General features: G+C 35.3%; 1 long non-coding RNA gene across 1 annotated transcript; it reads left to right on the forward strand.

Annotated features, from left to right (window-relative positions):
• Nucleotides 1-2229: 2229 nt before the first annotated feature.
• Nucleotides 2230-3045, forward strand: LOC114825953 (uncharacterized). The gene is made up of 2 exons (XR_003774690.2): nucleotides 2230-2460; nucleotides 2559-3045. It is a non-coding gene; the product is annotated as an uncharacterized lncRNA (long non-coding RNA).
• The last annotated feature ends 10169 nt before the right edge of the window (nucleotides 3046-13214 follow it).

Genomic DNA, 13214 nt, shown 5'->3' on the forward strand with positions numbered 1-13214 from the left:
TGATTAATAATTTAAAACCTGCATGCATAATATCACAAGTAAATTGAAAAGAGACAACATATTCTTGCTAAGGCTCGTGGCCTCGCCCTAGCAAACGAAACTAGTTACTAACAATCATAAAACAAAATATTATTAAGAATATGAATAGAAAACACTTTGAAAATACAAAGTAGTGCGTTCTCCAAAATATATGTGTTCTTCTCTTTTATCTCTAATGGCTAAATAACCTTATTCATACTACTACGAAATAAAATCCTTATTAGAAAGGTATTCTAAAAACTAGGAAACTTAATAGAATAAGATAAATAGGAAATAAAAGGTTTCATATTTAAACTGAAATTTTGACTGCAGAGAAAATTCATCTTTTGACCAACCAAATCAACTCCGATTTGGTTTCAAAATGTCTCTTTTTAAATCTTGAGACGCTCCTAACAAATCCTCAGAAGTAATCTTCCTCAAAATATACCATATTGACCTTCAAAATACCCAAAACGTCCAAAAATGTCAATCTTGAAAAGCTGTGTGCTAGGTTTTTATTTCATTGCCACAGTCAAACGGTTTGGTAGAAAAATCTCGAATTTTGATACAATCATCTTGAAAGAATCACAAACATTCTCCAATTGGAATCACTCCAAAATTCATTCGTTTGATCACTTTTTGCTCTAGGGGAAGTCGAATATCCTACATTGAAAATACATAACAAAGTATCAAAATTCTACCAAAATAACCAATAAATTAATACTAAGATAATGGTAAAATATATAGTATAATATTGGCTCATCAAAATACCCCCAAACTTCGCTTTTTTGCTTGTCCTCAAGCAAAACAAAACTAGAAAACAAAATAAAAACTAACAAACTAAAAAACTTTATTAAAACTCAACTAAGACAAAATTTTCATGTTCAAGTTGCCAAGCATAGAAAATGTTAAAAATTAGAATATCTTTCCAAAAGTTTCAACCAATCCCACCACAGAGTCTAAGGAATTCATGAACTTCCTTTAGTGTAAAGTGAACCAACATAGTTAAGGAGACTCGATTAAAATCTCTACCTATTGTCCTCTTTATTTAACAGTTCACACATAATAGCTTGATTTTTTTTTTCTAGTAACAGTAGTGGCCGTGCAATGCTAGTTCTCTTAAGTTTTTGATCCAACCCATGTAGCGAGCTGTAAGTCAATGACTTCTAAACCACAAAGGCTTTAGGGCACTAGGTGTAGAACACCCCCAAGGACTTATTAACTCGAGCTGAAAAGGCTACGAAACCAATTAACTACCCTGCCCCGTGCCAAAACTTCACCATTTGACACGAGAATCACTGCGGATCAGGCAGGACTGGCCCGGTTATTAAGTGAAGCCTCGAGTGGAACAATTATTACTTTATTTGTAACACATACTAAACTTCACTTCACTAAGAACAAAAATTAAAAGGGAACTTTAACGAAAAGCTCCCAGTACTGTTCACTTTAATGAAAAACCACATTTTTACACTAAAAAGTCAATTATGGTACTATTCACTTTACCCTTTATTTTGTCCTTATCGTTAAAACTCAAAGTTTTCAAGCCCTTTTCATTAGTTTTTTTTTTAAAAATTAAAATACACTTAGACTAAAAGTAAGTAGTTCAATCTCACTCCCCACAAACCATGTTGGTGTGAATGTGCAAATTTTCAAAATATAACTCATGAATTAGTGCCTAAGCAACGATAAATAAAAAATACTCTATTGTGGGATTAATCTTCACCATGTCCATTTGTTCTAATGTTTAAAATAATCTATGGATATTAAATTAAAAAGAATGAACATTTTTATTTGACTCAAAAATTAAAAATCTAAAACTTCTTATTTCCCACCCCCCAAACTTATATCACACATTATCCTCAAGGTGTGAAAAATAGAAGAAAAGCAAAAATAGACTAAAACATCAAAATAAAAATAAACAACCACCTTAACTAACTAGAAATAGAAAGACGAAAAATAAAACTACAAAAAAAAAAAACACAAAAACACAAAAAAAACAAACAGAACAAACTATAAAATGATACAAAACGAAAAATAAAATAAAGGGAATGGAAGTGGACACACCTGGGTTCGAACCTGGGACACGAGAGCATCAAAGTAAGCGCTGAAAAATAAAAACCCAAAAGTGCTGCGTGCTGGACTCGAACCCGTGACCTGCTACATGAGGCGCTGAGCCTTTTACAAACCACATGTACAAGCCTTCACGTGACAAGAAACCTTGCAATTCACTATTTGACCTCAGTTATCAGCTCCCATGTGTCTTATCCTTATTTCTAACTTAGAGCTGCTGTTCCTCTCTCTCTAGAATCTTCAAAACCATTATTTCTAACACCAGAGCCATCATCTAACTCGAGTCCAATCTTCTTTCTCTGTTCATTGCTCTGAAGGCAAAAATGGAGATCTACCCCCAAACTTCCGATCATGATGTCGACCCACTCAGAGGTAAAAATGTCTGATCCTCTAAATTCAATTCCAAGTCTAACCTTGGATTAGGGAAAATTAGAAGATGAATGGCTGATGTATGTGTGCTCCCTGTGTAGGAGCTGCAGAATGCCGACCCAACATAGCAAAGAACGTTAAATGTCTGGAGCCTATCTGATGTGGAAAAGAAAGGTATAGGTATGTATCCCTTCAACTCTTATTTGTGTGTCGTAGGAATATGATTTTCGTCTGCTCATAATTGTCCTCTGTGCTTTTTGCGTGTCTTCGTTGATGTATGTTGAGCAAAAATATATGCATATGGATGGCCTTGATGACTGTGTTCTTCTCTATGCTGCTTGGATCCCCACCCCCAAACTTGTATGTAATTATATTCTTAATGAAATGTGAGAGAAGGTGAGTGAAGGGGAATTCCAAGCAGTGTAGAGCCTTCTTTGGGTAGGTTTCTGAAACTCAAGACTCCAGTTCGTATTCCTTTTTAAAATTCTGCACTTTAATGTTGATGTTGAATGCAAATGCAACCTGCAAAAACACACATTAAAAATCTAATTAGACTAAAACCAAAAATAAGATACTGATTAAAAACAATTGTTGTTTTTGTGTTTTTAAATTTACGGATTTTTTTTTTAAATTTTGTGATAAAGAATAAAATGTAGATAATAAAATGAATAAAATAAAAAATAAGAGTTTAGAAAAAATGGTTTGTCTTCCAATCAGCACTTTAGTTAACGTCTATAGCTAGATGGATTGGAATGAGATTTGTGATCACGTCACTTGTTCTCGTAGAGTTAACCATTCCTTGATAGCATCATACGGCAACAGAATGTACGGAGTGACTTGATGGTTATCAATTATGCATCTGAATTCATTGGTTGAATCCCTGATGTCCACCTTTCTGTGTTGAATGACTTTTTGTAATCAAATAGGGCCCTTCCCATATAGGCTTATGTTTTTGTCGAGCTGCCTTGAACCTCGTATTTAACACCCATAATTTTTGTACTCGCCGAATTTCTTGACGAAGGATTGCGTTGTCGTTAAGCGCTTCATGCTTCCCCTTATAGAATTTAGCATGCTCATAAAATTGGCCCCGACATTCTTGAAATTCGATGGGTTCTACTGTTGGCTTTTTTATTTCAGCAACCAAAACTGTTTTATCAATAGCCTGCCTTGTATCCAAAATGGTTTGAGTGCTCAAAATCTGATCATGGGAATCATCAAATCCTGACTTGTTTTGAACAACACTGTCCAACCCGTCAGTTTCAACGTGTTCCTGCAGCTTTGTGGGTTGCATTGTAGCCTCTTGAAAGAGAATGTGTGGTATATAGACTTGGATAGTGGCAGATTTTGTTGAAATTTCATGATCAGTAATTTCCTCCATTGGGCTTTAGAGTCATCGCCTGGTGATTCTTCAATTCTGGCGTCTTCCTACATATGGTCATAACCTGCTGCACATTGGGACGTTTGAATTACACACCATTTATTTGAATCTTGTGGCACATTAGGCTGCTCAAAAGGCTATTGCGTACCTGCCCATCTAAAACTAGGATGCTTTTTCAAATCTGGAGCGTAGTAATCAAAAGTGGGATCGTTCCAATGTCAATGTGAGTCGTTCCTCATATTAATATGCTCCTTCACATAGTCTGGAAAATATTTCCTTTTAGGGCATTGCAAAATTTCATGGGTATTTGAACAGCAAAAAGCACAAATTATAAGTTTAAATTCATAGAAACCCTGTTTTGCGAATGAGACCCATAAAGATGGTCCTCCTGGTGATGGTGGTTTCCAGCCCATCATTGAATTGCTCCCAAAATCGACAGATTGTAACATGGTATTTTCTTGTAGGAATCCAAGCCAATCCGTTGCTGCTGAAGAATCCCATAAAGATGGTGGTTCGCAGCCCATCAATGCAGTGCTCTCAAAAATCAACAAACCAACCTAAAAAAAATAAAACCAGCAATTAAATAAAATAAAATAAATCAGCCTAAAAAAATTAAAATCAGCAATTAAATAAATAAATAAAAATATGTATGTACAATAATAATTAACTAAGAATATGATAAACACAAATTATTTAAAACAATCCCCGGTAATGGCGTCAATTTCTTGATAGGGATTTTTACTACCCGCAAAAGTAGGAATAAAAACACTTAAAAATACTTGTTTGAGCTGCTATAACCTTGTACTCTTGAGTGTTTTTATCCCTACTTTTGCAGGTGGTAAAAATCCCTATCAGGTGTTATTCTCCTATGAGTGTGTGCGAGTGATGATACATAGTAGAGCTTTGTGGCCATTTTAAAGGAGTCCGGGCAGGATGCAAATGGTAAAATGAAACAGAAAACCCTAAATGTCGTTATCTGTGCTCCATATTTGAATTGGTTGATTCATTTTCAAGCAACCACTGCTTTGTGTGGCCTCCACTTTTGTGATGCCTTATGTGGCAAGCAATTTTATCTCGGGCAATTGGCTAAAATGATGAGAAAATAATTTTCGATTGTCAAACTAATCAACGCTCGTATATACTATCCTTATAAACCTATTATTCATTTATATAAACTCATCGTCTTTTTTAGATTGATTAGTTCAACACTTATATACTGTGAAAGCATTAGAATAGGCCAATTTCTCTTTTTATCTTTTGAGTCCCAACAACGACTATTTGCATGCTCAACATTGCTATAGTAATACTTGATTGAGAAGGTTCAGTTAGTCGAACTTGATTTCCTCGCAGTAGGCTCCTCGGACAGTCTATCGCGAGGAATTTAATTTCATTGTTGGTGCATCTATTTTGCGACAAAATATTTCATCCCTAAAGTTCATTATTTTGTTGCCAAAAGATGTTTTCTCACTATAGGATTAAAAAAAATTGAATTTTTTTGAGAGTTTCCACAAGAGAAAAAAAATTTCCTCGCAACGGGCATGTTCAGTGTGGAAAAGGGCATTGCGAGGAAATTATTATTTCCTCTTCCGTAAAACAACTAAAGGGGTGGATATTCCCAACTTCGTAAACCAGCTTACCTCTTTAAGTTCTCCCATTAGGTGCGAGCGTTAAGGGCAATGGCCAACATAACACGCCTGCAGTGATGTTGACTTGAAAAAGAGAAAGAGAGCTGAGACAGAGAGATGTGAGAGAGAGTGGAATTGGGTGGGAGATGAGCGTGGCTGGAGGGGATATGGTGGTTGCGAAGAGTGGCAGAGGTGGAGGTCAAAATGGAAATAGGTTTGGAAAGCAAGGGGAAAAACTGGGTGTAACTTTTCTGTGAGATTTGTGATGTGGGGAATATCGGAGACGGGAAGAAGAGTCATATCATAAAGAAAACTGTATTACAACACCAAGGTAATCACTTACCAGACGATGACATCACCACTCGAGAACTAGGGTTCTTCTGCAACTCTACACTCCTGGAAACGACTCAATCAAATGGGGTTGAATATCTGATTGCTTGTGTATAAATATAGTGAGAGAGCAGTGACCTAGCTTTATACCATAAGCGATGGAGTTCAATAAGGACACTTTCCATCATGTGATCCTTAGCAAACTAACCATATCACCGCAAGTAAGTGGCCTTTTACTACAATGGTGGAAAGATGTTGAACCCTTACATGACGACGTGGGTTCAAATCTCGTCAGTGGCTAATCAAACATCTTATCTAATAAAATCTATCATTTGACAAAACCATATCACTGCAAAACCCTAGTAAACATATCAACTACATACAGTCCTAGTTCTATCGAGATTGCTTGAGGCTAACAAGTAACAACCCTAGTATACAACTCCGATAAGCCATACCACATTGTTAAACATAATCTCCTTGTCATTCCAAATTACCTTTACACGATAAACAAGTGTTTGCTCAATCTCTACAACTCCGATAAGCCATACCACATTGTTAAACTTAATCTCCTTATCATTCCAAATTACCTTTACACGATAAACAAGTGTTTGCTCAATCTCTATAGAACTTACAGGAGTCTGATTCTTGTTTTGGTTAACTTTTTAACTCTTAGTCGCTACGAGCCTACAACGAGGAAAGAGATATTTCCTCGCCAACAATCCGTCGACAGTGAGAAAACGTTTTCTCACAAAATATTTTAGGGGTTTTTGAACATTAGTCCTTGAAAAAGATTAAAATTAAAAAAAAAACCTGATGCTAGATTAAATATTCAATTTAATCCCTTGAGTGTACTTTTATCAAAATTTACATTCAATTTTTCTTATTTAATGTGTATTTTTATTTAATCTCTCCATATTAAATTTTAATTTTATTAATATGCACATATTTAATTTTTTTTAATTAGAAATGATTGTAAATGAGAAAATATTAAAAAAAATTGTGATACAAAAATATATAGATACATAAGTGTACAGAAATGATTGTGCCAAAATATATAAAATTGACTTTTTTGTACCAAAATATTTGTACATACATGATTGTACCGAAATATATTATAATGAATCTAAATGTATGTACTGAAATGTATTATATTGAATTAATGTACCTAAATGTCAATACCGAAATGTATGTACCAAAATGTACGAACCTAAATGTCAATACCGAAAATGTATGTACCTAAATATCGATACCAAAATGTATGTACCTAAATGTATTTACCGAAATAATAATTGAATTAATGTACCTAAAAGTCAATACTCAAATATGTGTATCAAAGTGTACGTAACGAAATGCATTATATTGAATCAATGTAACTACATGTTTGTACCAATAGATATACCAAAATATTCAAATGTATTAATGTACCTAAATGAAGAACATACAAAATTGTTATCGGAATATATATTATAAAAAATATTGTTGCCTAAATGTAGACATTAAAATATATTACAATGAATGAAATAAAAATTAAATTTAAATGTAATTAATACATTAAAATAAAAATAAAAAGATAGAATAAAACATCAAAATACAACTAATAAATTATATGATTAAATGTGCTAGGGACTAAAATTGGATTTTAATCTTACATATGGTTATAATCTAAAACTCATCTTTTTTAGAGATTAAAATGAAGTTTTCTAAATATTTTAATTTCTCACTATAGTAAGGACAAGTTTAGTGATCAAAATCAGGTCTGTTTTTGCGAGGAATGGATAATATCCTTGCCAAAAGTGCTCTATAGACGACTTTGTTGTAGTGAGTCGAGCTAGATTTAATTAACGAAAGCTCTTTCGTTAAAGAAACGAGAACATCTTAGAGAAAAACCGATTAATAGTTGCATGGTTGGCCTAGCTACGTTTAGTAAAAATATATGTAAAATCACATACATGATCTTTCATCATTTCAAGGAAACTTCTAAAGTTATAATATATATAGAATCTAGCTCGAGCTGTTGAGAGAAAATATGAGTTGTTGACGAGCTTTTTGAGTTGATAATATCAATGTTCAAGTTTTGAAAAAATGGTTGAATATTTAAACACTTTTCATATTTTTTCCAGTTGAAGATTAGTGAAAGGATGGAAAACTGTTATTACATTAATTTGCACCCATTTTGAAGCTCTTGAGGTTTCTTCAGTGGAGAGAGAGAGAGAGATAGAGAACAGTGAACAAGAGAAAAAGTTAGGCGTGGTGCATCAGTTTGTGAAAACAAAGTTTTAAAAAATAGCTTTTCATTTTGAAAAAAAAAATGTTTTTATGGTTAATCCACGTGACACCATGTGATTCAATAGGTCATACATTCATGTGTCACATTAGCACACTAACATAAATTTTGATAGAAATTTAAAGGAATGACCAAATTGATTTGCAAGATTCTTGTTCTTTCAGGCTTTTATCCCTCTCTCCTTTCTCTTGGTTGAGGTCCTCTGTTGCACTGGGATCTCATCAAGCGTCAGTTACCACGAGCTAGGGTTCGAATCGGTCTCATCGTGTAGTTAAATCGAACATGCAATTGCCCACATTTTTTATCACTATTTATTTTTTTATTTTGTTTTGTAATTACCTAATTTATGAATGAAATCCAGTATTTGATGATAAAAAAAATAAAAAAGATATGCAGACGTGATAAAAAGAAGGCTAAACAGCCAAAATGTTCCTTAAGATATGCATAACACATCACTTTGGTCCATGAGATTTCAAATTAATAGAAGTGGTTCCTGAGATTGTTCACCATCCATCATTTTGGTCATTCCGTTAAAATCTCCGTTAAGTGTCTCGGAGCTCTTGGCCAGAAGTTTGGGCAATTTTCAAAGCTTTGTAACTCAATCATTTCTTAACCAAATTCGACCCATAATATATCAAAATGAAGATAGGAAAGTGTAGAATAAGATTATACCTATTTGGAAGCCCAATGGTTGTCGGAGATGGCCGGAAAAATAGCCTCAAAGTTGACTGGTCTGAGGGAAAACTGGAAAACTCGCCGGAAATTGGGTAAACTTTAAACGTTCATAACTTCTTCAATACTCAACGAAATTAAGTGATTCAAAAACGAAAATCATAAATCTCGACAAGAAAAAGAGAATGATACCTTTTTAGATGGCTAAATCACCGTGGTTTGGCTGGAAAATGGCTCAAAATTGAATGTCTTGATTTCAAGTTAGCCACTTTCGAGCCGTTTTCCAGCCACAACACGGAGAATTAGCCATAAAAGAAGGTTCCATTCTCTTCTTCTTGTCTAGAAGTATGATTTTCATTTTTGAATCACTTGATTTTGTTGAGTATTGAAGAAGTTATAAACGTCTAAAATTTACCCAGTTTTTGGCTAGTTTTCCAGTTTTCTCTCGGACCAGTCAACTTTGAGGCTATTTTCCGGCCATCTCTGTCATGCCCTGATCCCAACATACGTCCAGGATCGACACGTGACATCATCAAATATCTGTATCTCTAACATACCCAACCTCCGGAATATGTACAAAGCATAACTCAATATTCGAATTGCGTTGCAATTTTTGTATATTTCATTGCTGCATCTAACCTCTTCGTTAGACTGCCTACGTACCCTAAACATGGATCAAGCCATTCGTAGTTCATCAATTCACTACACTCCAATATGCATCAATTAAATTGCTCTGTCTCAACAATATATCACAATGCATAACATGCAATATTACAAGGGACAAATGATGGAGCATAATCATATTCACTAGTCATAAAGTTCAACGAATCTAATCATAATTACCATAACCAACATCATTCCATAATCACATCAATCAATAATGCCAACCATCACATCATCAATAACACATACAACACGTCGAAATGCGGGGCTAGAGCGACACAGTTCGGCCGAAGACTACATATATGGAAAAGGGGATTTTGGACCCTCACTCAACGGAATCCAAATCAGGATACAATTCCGGACCATCACTCAACGGAATTGCGAAATAGAAAGGATTCCGGACCATCACTCAACGGAATCCAAATTAGGATACGATTCCGGACCATCACTCAACGGAATCCAAATCAGGATACGATTTCGGACCATCACTCAACGAAATCCAAATCAAGATACAATTACGGACCATCACTCAACGGAATTGCGGAGTATAAGGGATTCTAGACCATCACTCAACGGAATCCAAATTAGGATACAATTCCGGACCATCACTCAAAGGAATTGCAGAGTAGAAGGGATTTCGGACCATCACTCAACGGAATCCAAGCAGAACTCAGTTCTGGACCACTTAACAGAACCGAACGGAAGTCCAAGAAGCATAACTACGGCTTGAAGAAACAAGACAGGATTCAAGTTACTCAATTCACGTAGACTCAACGAAACGAAACAATATCGAGCAACAAATCCCCATCACAATGGGTTATCGGTCCATTAACCTCACATAGCAATTCAACATGCATTTTAATCACATGTCACACCATTTCCAATACACAAGTCAAATCACATTTCACTACATCATACCAATCACTATGCTTTCAACATTATATTTCAATCCATAGCTTGTAACATATCAAGGAATCACGAAGCACAATATTAATATTTAATTACGTTAATCAATCAATGAGATAGCATATCATTTCACGAATTTAATTAAAGAACTCTACATAATTCCATACTTGGGTTATGAATAATAACATGGTAATTCTAATTTGTATTCACAAGATCTATTGTGGGTAATTCTCATTCACTCGAATCTAGGATTCTAAGATAACCTTATGGAAATGAGCAAGAGCAAGGATTCCGGACCACTCAATGTAATCCAACAACATCGGGTTCCGGACTACTCAACGGAACCAAAATATCAAATGGTTTTTCATAATTTACCCAGACCTGTCCCATGTGAAATAAGTGTCTACATCATGGAAATGGTGCATCGGGCAAACAACAACCTGGATAAGTTGCGAAGCTCGTGTGAGCGACAATAATACAAGTATGTGATAATAATGATAAAACCAACCATCAATCACAGTTTATAAACTTTGAATATAATCATTCATAAGAAATTAATACCAAACCTTTTCAAACTCCGAAGTAGTCACACAGACACCCAACAACTCTTCTAAATCAAACTCAAAGTTCTCAAAGCCAAAATTCACGGATACATTCAAAACTAGAGCTAGAGAGATGTCGTTCGGCCGAAGCCTACACAAGTAACCAAATAGGAAGTGGCCCCCCAAAGCGGATCAACCAAGCAGAGTCACCCCTGAGAAAGTAACCAAATAGGTAGTGACCCCCCAATGCGGATTAACCAAGCAAAGTCACCCCTGAGAAAGTAACCAAATAGGTAGTGACCCCCCAATGCAGATTAACCAAGCAGAGTCAATCCTACAACTATTGGAAAGTGATCACCCAATGTGGATTAACCAAGCATGATCACCTCTAAATGTGTATGGCCATACCTAGGATATAAGGATCGCCCAACACGGATTAACCAAGCGCAATCCACAAATAGTATGGTCCCCTAACGTGGATTAACCAAGCAGGACCATCCAGTACCATTGCTACGTGATGCAGACTTAATGTCACCTAACCCCATGACACTAGGGTAATGGTCCTTTACAATCCATCATTTTTCTCAAACCATAAAATATATATATTTCAAAACACAATCCATCAACAGTTCAAATATCCAAGTCACATAATTCACTTTATTTTCAACATGATACCTCCATCCACAACATGTAGCATATCAAATAATTAACGAAGCACAATATTATTCTCAAGCCACATTGATCAACTAAAATAATCATAATAATAACAATCATATCCAGCGTCATTCCACAATCCTGTCAATTCATCATTTCATGCCTCAAAGATGCATGATCTTAGCATTTAACTACGTTAATCAATCAATGCGAAAACATATCATACAAATCATACGTATCTAACCACATTTCATAAACGTTTCCAAGCTACTGTCGATCCACAATTAATAAACATAGATCGATGCTAAAAACAAAAATAACAATTCAATAGAAAACACATTTAATAAACAAGTATAACTCAATATGGTGCCACTAATACATATATCGAGACACACGTCACTGGGAATGACACGTCATCGTGATGAGCCAACTAAGCTCCATCAAGCCTCAACAACAAACTAGAGATAAGCGACACTCTAGAGTAGAGCACATTGACTAGAACATCAACCGTCGATAAGGTAGGTCCATTAAGGTCAACAACCTAAGGTTATTCAATCTGGGAGATCCGCACATCGGATTTCTAATCTGAAAGTTCTCAAAGGTCCAACAACTAATAACTAGGGTGTTCACAAAATTGTACGACAGTCCAACAATCGGATTGTCATCAATCATACAAACAAGTGGCGGTCCAATTTGATCACCACACCAAACAATTGAATTTCGGGAAATCGAGCTAGACATAGGTTCACAGGGTCACTAGAAGATATTTGGTGCTTAGACAACACTCTTGGACGGTCCCACGCACCGCCACAAGTAGGTATTCAAGGTGGAGGGTTTAGAAACCCCAAATTTTCAACATTAACTAAATAAACTAAAATTTACGTGGTAGCTAGAGCTCAACAAGGGAAACACTTTTCACAATTTGGCCGATGACAAATTCTAACTGGAAACGGCCCAAATTCATCGGAGAAAACCGGATTTCTAGGGTTCTAAACACCCAATTCTAAAATGAATACGAAAGCACAAACTAAGCATACCAACTTGAAGATTATGAAGATTAGATAAAGTTTCATACCTCACTTGAAGGAAATGGTTGCCGGAATCGCCAGAAAAATGACAAAACCGCCGGGAAAACCCATGGAACTTTGCTGCCTCGATCTGAAAAAAATAGATAAGAAAATGGGAAATCTAACACAACAGAGTTGTAAGGCTCGTCAAGAGCTTTCCATGGACATCAAGATCACCCAAAACGAAGATCGGATGAAGGAGATATGAGCAGGTCAAGTTGGCTAGTTAACGGGTGAAAATCACCCCAAAAACGGGTCAAAAATCAGACCCTCTCCCTCTTTTTCAGAAAACTTCCCCCTTTCTAATTAGTCCCTCACTCTTTTATTAAACTCCTTAACCTTTAAACACATGTGGGAATTAAATAGTTCCCACAATCTATAGTTCACAACTTCAAACGTCCGTAACTATACCGTTATAACTCGGACTTGCAAACCGCTTTTGCCTATGCGCTCGTGGCTTCGAGACCTATTCAAAAACGTTACTTGTGACCTCAAAAGGTCGACAAATTTTTTGATAATTACCTTCCAAACTTCAAACTTCGTAACTAATTTAATTAAAATCTAAATCCAAATAAATTAATATAATTTCTCAAAAATAATATAAAATCTCAATAATACAAATATGTAGATTATAAC

The sequence above is a fragment of the Malus domestica genome, chromosome 07 (genome assembly GCF_042453785.1).
Source record: "Malus domestica chromosome 07, GDT2T_hap1".
Taxonomy (NCBI): Eukaryota; Viridiplantae; Streptophyta; class Magnoliopsida; order Rosales; family Rosaceae; genus Malus; species Malus domestica.